Raw genomic sequence first — 13,686 nt, 5'->3', positions numbered from 1 at the left:
GAGGGACAGAACGTATGGTTGGCAAAAGTGCCGCTTATCTGCTTCGATATTATTGAATGGCACTTCCCTTCGCGCGTACTACGACAATTTGGCCTACTACAAACTGTGCCGAGCAGGGATGATTCAGAGAGGAAATTGCATGATGAGGACAGGAGAGGCCGACCTACCATGAATTGGGCAAACTACCATCGACGTTACGTCAACTTGTGGGCCAACCGCCTCGATCACATTGTTACTGGGGTTCCTAGCACTGTGCCCCTGCCAAGGGACGGGGAGTATTTCACATGGTATCGACGCATCACTCGGCGGTTGATATCACCACCAACGGATCAACCTCCGATGGTGTTTCATCCATCGGGGGGGCGTAGACTTGCCATGGTATGTACCCATGCAACAGTACTATTCAAGTTTAATTAATTAATTAGTTTATATATATACATATATTGTGCAATAGTCGTGATATATATGTGCTGCCATTGTGCGCCAGTTTGAGGGAGTTGATAAGATACGCAAGAGCACACGTGCTGCCACTGTGCGCCGTACCGCGGCGGGCAAACAATTGTGGATTGATCAGATTGCGTTAGTTGGGGAAGAGCTAATGGAGCTGATCCTTCAAGTCCGACTAACGGATGAGCAGGACGAAATAGAGCAGCTGCTTGATGGTGGTGACCAGCAGATGATGGATGACCATGATGCGTATGCAAATGTTGATGGTCAGCAGGCGGTGGCAACTGGCGGCTTAGGAGGAGGCAGTGAGCAGCAGCAACGTCCAATGGAGGTGGAACAGCCACCACCAGCACCAGCACCAGCACCAGCACCAGCGGCGGAGCCAGAGCGCAGCACTGCTCGAGCGTACAACCGTCCCCGTGGTCGTCCCCGGCGCAACAACACAGCCATGGAGCAAGAAAGGTCCGGTGATGGTGAGGGCGCGTCGTCGACGGCAAGGGCATCCTCATCTGGTGATGGTGCGGGCCCCTCGCATGCGCCACAGAAGAGGACCAGGAAGGCTGCCCGTGGAGGGTGAGTTTGTGGGTACTTCTAGCTAGATAGCTAGCTAGCTATATGAACTTTTAGACTTAATTATGTTTGCTTAATCATTTGGAGGACAAATCTTTTGTGTGGTTTTGGTAAGAATTGCTGGACCTCCGACTTCTTAACTCTTAACATATATATATTTATGCATGCATGCTTGGAATTGAACTATATATATCAATTAATGTTTATATATTTGAATTGCATATATATGAATTTTTATGCTTAATTATATATGCTGCTTAATTAATCATTCTGGGGATAGAGTTTTGTGTGGTTATGGTACGTAGGACTGGACTTGCTGCACCAGCAACTCGATCTTAACCCTTAAACATATATACATCTCTATGCATGTTTGGGATTGAGCTATATTAATTAATTCATGTTTATGTTGGGTTTTGCTATTTTTTAACTTTTTGTTAGATTAAAATTTTCTATATCTATATTATTTGGGTGTGGCACATGTTATGCACGTGTAAGTTTAAAAATAAATTATTTTGCGTGAATGTTAATCGGTATGTAATTGACAATTACAATTTAGTTTTCATATTTTTTTTGGATAAAATTAAAGCTAGTATGCACTTAAATTTTAGTATGTTATAAGTTGAAGATTATGAGTTCAAACCACCTATGTGGCACGTGCTAGGCACGAGGAAAAAAAAGTAAAAAATAAATAAATGAAAGTTTATTGGTAACATTTGATGGTATCAACTTATTTTTAAATTTTTTAACGTAAAATTTTAAATTAAATGACTGTTGATCATTTGATGTATTAGTAAAATTATTTAAAAAATCAATTATTGTTTAGCTAGCGATCATGACTTAAAATATTATTGATATAATTTCGTTTTGTTTTTTAGATAAGATAAACATAAAATGATATTTAAAAAAAACGTAACAAGATTTCATATAACCAAAACACAGTATGTATTTGTTTATATAAAATATAAATAAATAGATAAATATATATTACCCAATAAATAAAATTTTTGTTAAATAGTTTTAAGACAATAATCAATATTATCCTAAATCCTAAATCAAACTTAGATTTGATAATGAAATCAAATTCCAAATCTTAAATATGTATGTCTATCTTAAATCATGGGTTCAATTCTGTTTTCGTGGAGAACTGTACAATCACCTATGTCTATTCTAGGGGCCAAGCGTTGGGCTTCGACTCATAACGAATCTATTCAATTTACTTAGGTCGGGTCAAGGTGAACGATAAATTTTAAAGATGGTATGACAGATTTTTTATATGGTTATGATAAGACTTGTTGGATTAGCAACTCTTAACTCTTAAAACATATTTTTATGCAGGCTTGGGATTGAGCTATGTTAATTAATGTTTATGTTGGGATTGTATATGAAATTTTATGCTTAATCATTTTGACGACAGATGTTTTGTATGGTTATGGTAGGACTTATTGGACCATCAACTCTTAACTCTTATGTACACTTGAGATTGAACTATATTAATTAATGTTTATGTTTGGATTGTATATGAATTTGTATGCTTAATTATGCTACTTGTGTCAGATAGCTACCAAAGGGTATCTAATTGGCCTGAAATTAAGGAGTTGAGGCTAACAAGTAATTTTTTATAGTGGGAAGTTATTAATAAAATAAATCTCATATGTCTATTAATAAAATAACTTATGGCATCAGATTAAAAAAGAAGTTACGCATACATTGACCATCTCTCTCTCTCTACCCACAAAACAACACAACAAAATCTATTAGAAAATTGAGTGTGTTTTATCGACAAAGGGAGAGAAACCAATATATGTAAGCGGCAACTACACTGCAATGCCTTCATCATCATTCAACCTAGATATGTGAAAATCATAACTTTCAAAGATCCTTTTAACAATTAGAAGATAATAATCTTCTACTAACATGTGGTATTAGAGTTAGGTTTAGGGATTTATGATTTTCCATGAATGTCTCCCACTTATGAACCTAGTTATACAATTGGGTATTTGGATTTCTTTTTCCGTTGCTTGTTATATATGTAAGACAGTTGAATTGTTGAATTGGTTTCTTGTGATATTTATTATTATTTTTTTTTTGAAATGGCCATATTGCTTGCAAATGGTATCAATTATTTTAACAGTTGAATGAATTAAAAAGCATAAAGGACGAAATCATGTGGACAAATTAATTGTAATTGATGTATAACAATTGTTATATATATGTATAACGTTCTCTGTAAATGAAAGAAAATGTGGGAATGTAATCGCGTAAAGGACGAAACGTCCTTTGTGATTGAAAGAATTGGCTTAATTCAAGAAAGCTTTAAATTGAGAATGGACGTGATGATTGCAATGGTTTTATTACATATATAAAGCATTGAAAATGGACAAATTGCTTTATGCTATGCTAAAGCATGAAAAGTAAGGTGGGTCGCCACTGAATTGAAAGCATTATGTGATTGTTTTATGCTTTTGCTTGTTTTAATCGCCATGGATATGTCTATGAAGGCTTAATAGTTTATGCCAATTTTATGTCTAGAAATTGATGGCGTTTAACATTATTAATTCAATTATTATTATATATATGTTGCCTTATATGCTTGATTTTATGTTAATTAAGAAGGTTTGTGATCACCGAAGTGACCAAACTAGAATGACTGAATGTCATGTATAAAATAGTCATTTATTCATGACACTTATGAAATGCCCATTAAAAAAAAAAAATTGTTGAATAAATGACGTTCATTGATCATTAGAACTTTAGGATTTTCCCAAAGGAAAATCATTTATTTTTATGATTAATGAACATAACCAAAGAAAGATAAAATTCTTGAATCAAATATATTTTGTTTAGACAAAGATGACATATGTATTTGGTTGAAGATTTTAATTTCTTGATAATGAAATGGCATTTATTTATGATAGTATGTTGTAGAGTATTTGCCCAAAGGTCTATTGCAATATACTATAATATTTTTATCTGAATCTATATATATCTTATTTGTAGCAATTTCTCAAGCTTCTTTTAATTTGTTACCGTATTTAATGGTTTGAACTTCAATTAACAGAGTGAGCAAGTCAATTTTCATTTAGGTGTATCGGATCTTAAGTTGGCACTTCTAGAAGTAAAACCCATTGCTATTACTGATTTGAGCAATGAAGAATAAAAGCCAAATATAAAGCACGTGAACGGTCTAATAGATTGAGTCTTATGTTTATACGGATTACTATTGCAAACAATATTAAGACTATTAGGGGTGTTCAAAAAAATCGGCTAACCGCGAAAATCGGCCTAATCGCACCGCACCGAATCAAACTGCGCGATTTTTTTGGATGAGCGGTTCGGTGCGATTTAAAAAAAATTGCAAACCGCGATTTGCGGTTTAATAATTGACGGTTCGGTTTTAAACCGAACCGCCTAAATAATATTTTAATAATAAAATAAAATATAAAATATAAAAGGGCACATAACCCTAATCACTTCCAATTTCAAGCCTTCTGTTTCTTCTCTCTACCCACTGCCCAGCGCAGCATGCCTCCAACCCACCAAGGACTCAAAGGGGATTCAATATGCCAATCTCATTGGCAGCAACTGCCTCGTATCACCAGGATAATAATTCCTAATCGATGGAGTTACCCAATTAGGAGCAGTAATAGATGATGCTTGCAACTGTTCCTCTGTGTGTGGGGTTTCAGATTCTTCTGCAATTGATAGCTGGGAAAATTCTTCTTGAAAAGCATGTGCAATGATCTCATCATTCTCTATGCTACATTCTATACTGTAATTATTTTCTCTTTGTACTGTTCATGAGAGATGTTCATGCCACAGTAGTAATAGAAATTCTTGTAGTAAATTCCAGATTAGTTTTTCTGTTTCCTTGGACTTTCTAGTTAAAAGATTTAATGCAAGATCAGTGTGGTGTGTTTGTTATTTTCTTTGTTTGTAAACATGTGGATTTGGAATTGATGTTTTAGGTTATTGGTTGCTTTGTTTGTGCGCAGAGCAGTTGGTATGTCTTGGTTTTAGAAATGTATTTGTTGCTATGCCAATATTACATCAAACTGCGGAAACCGCACCGCAAATTGCGGTGCGGTCTGGTGCGATTTTTGTAGACCATACCAAACAGTGCAATTTGATTTAATGGTAAACCGCACATGCGGTTTGGCATGTTAAAAATAGTCTAAACCGCCCAAACCGCACCATGAACACCCCTAAAGACTACCATTCCACAAATAGAAAATGTAAAGGAATATTTGAAGTTTGTGGAAGAACGTTTTCGTTCTACTGACAAGTCACCCGCTGGTACATTAATGGAACAACTCACGACTATGAAGTTTGATGGGTCGCGGAGTATACAAGAACATACCATTGAGATGACTAATATTGCAGCAAGATTGAAGATTTTAGGAATGGTTGTGGATGACTCCTCCTTAGTTCATTTTATTTTGAACTCACTTCCTCTTAAATATGGTGCTTTTCAAACTAACTATAACATTATTAAGGACAAGTGGAATGTTAATGAATTGACATATAAGCTAATTCATGAGGAAAACAGGCATAAGAATTCGGGAAGTCATTCCATCAACCTCACTATTCAAGGAGCTGGTAAAGCACCAAAAGCAAAAGCAAAAAGTTTTAAGAAACATAAAAGGTCTGTTAAAGCTTCTCAGGCTGATAAGAAGGAACAGAATAATGATAAGTGTCGGTTCTGTAAGAAAGAAGGACATTATCAGAAAGATTGCCCTAAACACAAGGCTTTGTTCGAAAAGAAATGTATGTTAAATACTTTTGTATGTTTCGAATCAAACTTAATTAATGTTCCTCATAATACTTGGTGGCTTGATTTTGGTACTACTACTCATGTATCCAATATGATGCAGGGATTCCTTAATTACAATCCAAACCACAAGTCGAACCGAAAATTTCCTGTGTATGGGAAATCATATGAAGGCTCCAATTGAAGGCATAGGGACTTATCGTTTGGTCTTAGATACTGGTTATCATTTAGACCTATTATAGACTCTTTATGTACCTTCAATTTCTAAGAACCTTTATTTCTCTTTCAAAATTGGATGTTTGTGGTTTTGGTTTTAATTTTGGACATGGTTGTTTCAGTTTGTATACGAATTCTAGACTTATTGGTTCTGGTGTTCTTACTGATGGTTTATATAAATTGAAACTTGATGATAAATTTGTTGAATTTTTTCTTATTGTGCATCAAAATATTAGAATTAAGCGAAATATACTTAATGAAAGTTCAACTTTCTTATGGCATAAGCGTTTGGGTCACATATCCAAAGAAAAACTAGAAAGATTGGTAGAGAATGAGATTCTACAAAATCAAGATTTTACTAATCTTGGTTTATGTGTGAATTGCATTAAGGGAAAGCAAACCAAACATAACAAGCAAAAAGCCACAAGAAGCACTCAGCTTCTTGAAATTATATATACTGATATATGTGGACCTTTTGATACTCCATTTTTTAATGGAGAAAAGTATTTTATTACTTTTATCGACGATTTTTCAGGTTATAGATATGTCTATTTGCTTAAAGAAAAATCTTAAGCAGTGAATGCTTTTGAAGTATACATTAATGAAGTTGAAAGGCAATTAGACAAAAAAATGAAAATTGTAAGGTCTAATAGAGGGGGTGAATACTATGGGAAATGTGATGAAACAAAACAATGTCCAGGTCCATTTGCAAAACTTCCTAAAAGATATGGCATATGTGCACAATATACTATGCCATACACACCTCAACAAAATGGTGTGACAGAAAGGTGTAACCACGCATTAATGGATATGGTTAAGAGTATGATGATTAATTCATCATTACCCAAATCATTATGGATGTATGCATTAAAAAGAATAATGTACTTGCTAAATAGAGTTCCCAATAAAACAATTCCAAAAACTCCTTTTGAGTTGTGGATAAATAGGAAACCCAGTTTAAGACACTTGCATGTTTAGGTTTGTCAACAAAAGAAAGAGTTTATAATCCATATGAAAGAAAGTTAGATTCTCGAACGATTAGTGGTTACTTTATTGGTTACCCAGAGAAATCTAAAGGGTACATATTTTATTGTCCTAACTATAGTCCAAGAATAGTAGAAACTAGTAATGTGAAATTCCTTGAAAATGATGAAGTTAGTGGGAATAAGGAACAACGAAATGTGGACATAAAGGAAATTAAGGTAAATGTTCCTTTATCTGTGAGTGTTCCTTAGTCCATTGTTGTTTCAAAAGTTGTTCCAATTGTTGAAGAACATCATAACAACATTGAACAACATTTGAATGATGAAACACCCCTTGAAGAAACTAACTCGCAAAGAGCTGATGCAAATGAGTTACAAGAAATATCTTTGAGAAGATCTCAAAGAAAAAGGGAATCAACTATTCCAAGCTATTATGAAACTTATTTGTAGGAATCGGATCTTGACATTAGAATTAATAAAGATCCAATTTTATTTTCACCAGCCATAGAAAGTGATGAGTCAGAGAAGTGGATTGATGCCATGAAAGAAAAGTTAAAACCCATATATGAAAATGATATATGGGATATTGTTGAATTGCCAGAAGGTTCCAAACAAGTTGGGTGTAAATGGGTTTTCAAGATCAAGCGCAACTCGAATAGCAATATCGAATAGTATAAAGCTAGACTTGTTACTGAAGGATACACTCAAAAAGATGGCATTAATTATAAAGAAACATTTCCATCTGTCTCAAAGAAAGGCTTATTATGTATTATCATGGCACTGGTGGCCCATTATGATTTAGAGTTACACCAGATGAATGTGAAAACAGCCTTTCTGAATGGAAATCTTGAAGAGAAAATTTATATAAACCAACATGAAGGTTTTCTAATTGAAGAAAAAGGTCATATGGTGTGTAAACTTAAAAAATCAATATATGGACTTAAACAAGCTTCCAGGCAATGGTACATAAAGTTTAATGATACCATCACCTCTTTCGGTTTTGAAGAAAATGGTATTGATCGTTGCATATACCGAAAGATTAATGGGAGCAAAATTCTATTTTTAGTCCTATATGTTCATGATATATTGCTTGCTACTAATGATTTGAGCATGTTGTGTGAGATGAAAGACTATCTCTCAAAGAATTTTGAAATGAAAGATATGGGCAAGGCATCCTATGTGATAAGAATTGAAATATTTCGTAATAAATCACAAGGTTTGTTGGGATTGTCTCAAAAAGCCTATATTAAAAGAATTCTAGAGATATTTAATATGGAAAAGTGTTCTGTTGAAATTGTTCAAATTCAGAAATGGGACAAATTTAGTCTCATGCAATGTCCAAAAAATGAAATAGAACGAAAACAAATGGAATCAATTCCATATGCTTCTATTGTGGGAAGTCTAATATATGTGCAAACTTGTACAAGACCAGATATCAGTTTTACAGTTGGTATGCTAGGCAGGTATCAAAGTAATTCTTGAATTGATCATTGGAAAGCTGCAAAGAAAGTTTTAAGATATCTTTAAGGCACCTAGAATTACATGCTCATTTCCAAAAAAACTAATCACTTGGAAGTGACTAATTACTCAGATTCAGATTTTGCTGGGTGCATTAACCAGTAACAGTAGGAAGTCCACTTTTGGTTATTTGTTTCTTCTTGGAGAATGAGCAATATCATGAAAAAATGCTAAGCAGTTTGTTATTGTCTCATCCACTATGAAAACAAAATTTGTGGCATGTTTTGAAGCAACTATTCATGCATTATGACTGTGGAACTTTATTTCAGTACTTGAGATTGTCAACACCATTACCAAGCTGTTAAAAATTTACTATGATAATTCTGCAACAATGTTCTTCTCCAAAAACAACAAATACTCAAAAGGTGCCAAGTATATGGAATTAAAGTATTTTGCCTTTAAGAAGGAAGTTCAAAAACAAAGAGTGTTTATTGAGCATATTAGAACATATCTTATGATTGTAGATCCGTTAAATAAAGGTTTACAACCAAAGTCATTTAAGAAACATGTACATAGAATGGATCTTGATTGTCCTTTTGAATGATGTACTAAAGTTAACACTCGAAGCTCACTTATGTGTTTCTGATATACACTATTTCTAGTTTCTAGTTATGATGTGCACATTATTGTGTTTTGATATGTTATAACACAAATTGTCTAGAAACATTACTGTGGACCATTATGAAATTATATGTGTCATTTATAGGCCTGGTATGATAGGATGTTGGTGTTTGTAGTATATGGAATGAAGTATGTTATGTGATCAATGTACAATCGCTATAACCCACATCAAGTGTTTTATCATATTGAGATAATTATGATATTTTAGGAGGATGAGTTTTGATGCTTAAGGTTATAATGCATCATACTTACGTTTTAAGTTTTCGTTTCATCCAATTTTCAAGACAAGTAAGAGAATGTTAGATAATTATCGTTTGGTAACTAAATGGCCTGAAATTAAGGAATTGAGACTAACAAGTAATTTTCTATGGTGGGAAGTTATTAATAAAATAAATCTTATCTATCCATTAATAAAATAATTGATGTTTGATGGACGCATCAGATCAAAAGAGAAGTTACACATATATTGATCTTCTCTCTACCCACAAAAACAACACAACAAAACAACTTGATCATTCGGAGGACAGATGTTTTGTGTGGTTATGGTAGGACTTGTTAAACTAGCAACTCTTAACTCTTAAACATATATCTCTGCATGCTTGTGATTGAGCTATATTAATTAATGTTTATGTTGGGATTGTATATGATTTTTTATGCTTAATTATGTTGCTTAATCATTTGGACAATAGATGTTTTGTATGGTTATGATAGAGTTTGTTGGACCAACAACTCTTTAACTCTTAAACATACATCTTTGCATGTTTGGGATTGAGCTATATTAATTAATGTTTTATGTTGAATTTTTCTATTTTTTAATTTTTTGTTAGATTAAAATTTCCTATATCTATATCAATGGGTGCGACACGTGTTATGCACGTTCAAGTTCAAAAATAAATTAGATTGAATGAATGTTAATTGAAATGTAACCATTACATTTTAGTTTTCATATGTTTGAGACAAAATTAAATTTAGTATGGAGTAAATTCGACATATTTTATAAGTTGAAAATTATGACTTCAAAGCACCTGTGCGACACGTGGTACACATGTGAAAAAAAATATAAATAAATAAATAAATGAAAGTTTATTAGTAATATTTGATAGTATCAATTTATTTTGTAATTTTTTATGCAAAATTTTAAATAAAATAAGTGTTGATCTGTTGATGTATTATTAAAATTATTTAAGAAATCAACTATTATTTAAAGATCAAAACTTAAAATCTTGTTGATATAATTACCTTTCCTTTTTCAAATAGATAAACATAAAAGGACATTTTAAAAAAGTAATAAGATTTTATAAGACCAAAACACAATATTTGCTTACATTAATATAATTAAATAGATAAATATAATATTATTTTCAATATACAACAATAAATTTGTTTGCAGAGAGAGTGTCTCATACTCCCAAATTTGTAGGCGAACATCTCGAATGTATAATTGACTCTATCCTTCACAATTTCATATGAGTGATGTCTAAAAATTAAGTCTTTTGGGGTTTGTAACCTCCCGAAAAGATCTCTTGCGCAGTTGGAAAAGTTGTGAGAGTCTCAAGAATAGTAATGACCGAATGAGGCATGAATTCTTGTGGGGTCTCTCGAAAGCCTCGAGAGAGGCTCTCGAGTGATGTCACTCAGCCTCTTAGTTTTAGTCATTCAATCTTAGTCTCGGTCACTCAAATGATGTCCCTTGAGTCTCTCAATCATCCATTAACTTCTTGCACCCAATGACAGATCTAGGGGGGCAGGCACAAGCTACCGCCCATGCCAGTCTCAGTGCTCTCTCAAATCTTTCCTAGGATTTGGACTATTTGGGAAGGGAGAGGGCTGAAATCCCTTAACTTCCTGCACCCAAGGACAGATCTAGAGAGGGCAGGCACAGGCTACACCCTATGCCAGCCTCAACCCTCCCTCAAATCCTCTCTAGGATTTGGACTATTTGGGAGGGGAGGGGGCTAAAATCACGGATGGATCTAGGGATCCACCACAGCCTGCACTTATAAAATATTTTTCTAGGTTTCTTCTACCGTTAAGTCTTTGGGACTCTTTCCTTGAACTCGGGCCTACCTTTGGACATAACATATGCATATTGAAAAAGTAAAATATTTATTACATGTTAACTATTAATTTTAAAACAATAATCCAAAATCAAACTTAGGTTTGATGAAACCAAATTCCAAATCTTAAAGTACGTATAGGCTTCCAAAGAATTTGTGGGTTCCCCGTCGCCTAACCGCTTGACCAGCCCAAACTAATGTGCTAGTCGATCGACCAGCAACCGACACTTTCAAACATTAATGAATTGAGGTTGAGGGTAGTTGGGTTGGGTTGGTACATGCATAATGCATTACATTACTACATACCCGCAAGCACATGAAACGTACGTAATATTCATCATTGACTTCGACGCCTTAGACTTTGCACCAACGATTTCATTTTCACACTCTAAATTCGTGGTCGGTCAGAGACATTAGACGTATATTAATATTTCTCCATTTCAAAACGTTATACAGACCACCAAATGTGATAAATAATTCTTATAAATTGATGTGATATATAAAATTTATAATATATATTTTTATTTAAAATTAACAATAGATTTGATTATTATTATTATTATTAAATAAAATTATTATAAATTTTACCAATTTATAACATAAAGTCTCTAGGTGAATACCATCATGGATCAATTTTAACTAAGGTCAACTAAGTCAACTACACTTAATCATAGCTAAATTTAATTTTCACAAGTCTAAGCTAATTGATAATTTCTTTTATTGTTTAGCTAAATTTAATTAATCAACATCTTTGAGATACGAAAGTGAAAAGAGAATATTTTAATTTTTTAAAATAAATTCTAGTATATATAAAAAGATGTTTGCTTAAATAATAAAATAGATAGAATTATATATCTGACTATCAAATTATGTCAATATACTAATTAGTGCACCATTCTCTCGATTTAGTGTTCCTCGCACATCAGGTACAATGCATCATTTGAGTACAGTTGGTCACCATTCCTTTACTTTTCAGAGTTGGGCTCTTTATAGCATTTCTGGATGTTTTCAACCAACCAGTCTTCCTTGCTCCATTGAGTCTTGCTACTTAGTATCTTGGAGCTCATAGTATGTTCCAACATCAACCTTCAAGTAAAATGGTAGTTAACTCATGAGTATGCTTATCCACCCTCAGTGATTGTTTGAGGAGTAGTCGAGGGTTTACAGTATGCTCATGTATCAACTCCTTGAGCGAATTAAAGGTACCAACCTTATGCTGAGGAGGGATTATAAGTTGACAACTTACCTGTTTGCTAGTTTCCCTACTAGTGTTTGTCTCCAGGTGGTGGGGATCTTGCCTTTTCAATTATGATTTTTTGGAGTCTTTATCTGACATCGTATATTATTGTATTTGGGATCTATTTATTTTACCTTAGGTCAAAATGATCTTTTAATTAGTCGATAGTTTTATTTTTTCTAATTTCATTATAAGGCTCAGGATATGCCCCAACTTAACGCTGTAGATGCTTTGTGATATTTTCTTTTAATACAATTCTTATTTAAAAAAAAATTAATTGGTTAGTTGGGTGTATTAAAGCTTTGAAGTGAAATAGTCTATTTCTTGTGGAATCAATTAGTAAATATATATGATGATGATTAGCATCCTAAAATCTTGATGTTTAATGAACAAACATGTTATTAAGTTGATTGAATGGAACCTTAATTATTGTTGTATAGGCAGCCATTTGAAATCAATCAAAGTTGTTGCAGAAAATCTCTTCAAAACAGAGAAGGTTAGTGTAATAGAATGAATCAAATATAGATCAAAACAAGAACGTAAAGAAAACAAATTACAAACTCCTTGTTTTAACTGTTCAAGGCTCAGATCTGAAAGACCAGTTACCACTCTTGGTAACACTAACGAATAGGAACCACAAGCCACAAACGAAGCTTTCAAACCATAAGCCCAAAAAAGCCCCAACACATCTCTGCCAAACCAGTAAAGTAATCCCTCTCTCCCTCAAACAATCGCAGCCACACACAAAGTAGGTAGATCGTTCACAAAGACAGCGAGATCAAGGCTCAAAGCAAGGAGAAAGACTTACCCCAAAAAAAGAACCCAGATCTGAATAAATAAGGTGCTTCCAGCGACATCAAAGGGACTGTCTTCCTCACAAAAGGAAAGGCGGCTGAATACATGAAAGGAAACAGCATCCACAAAAGGCAAGAGTGCCTTCATCGCTATTGAATAAGCAGGAACCGAAGCGATGAATCAATCGGCCACGAAAAGGAAACACGAGAGAGAAAGAGAGAGAGAGAGAATTAGGGTTCGACCGAATAGAGGATAAGATAAAGACGCCGAAAGGAGAGCCAAAGGCTTTTTTATATGAGGGCTAAAAAATGTGGGCTAAGCTTGAGTGGGCTTCACCCCCATTTGAGCAAATGGGCTGAGGCTCATTTCTCCTCTAAAATGGGGAGTGGGCTTGTGACTCGACTTCTAAAATGGGCTGCCAAAAGAGGATGGTAACGGTCTTGGGTCCTTCAATCTCTGGCCGAAGCCTATGAA

This window comes from Diospyros lotus, chromosome 7, assembly GCF_014633365.1.
Source record: "Diospyros lotus cultivar Yz01 chromosome 7, ASM1463336v1, whole genome shotgun sequence".
Lineage (NCBI taxonomy): Eukaryota > Viridiplantae > Streptophyta > Magnoliopsida > Ericales > Ebenaceae > Diospyros > Diospyros lotus.
This window is presented reverse-complemented; position numbering follows the sequence as displayed.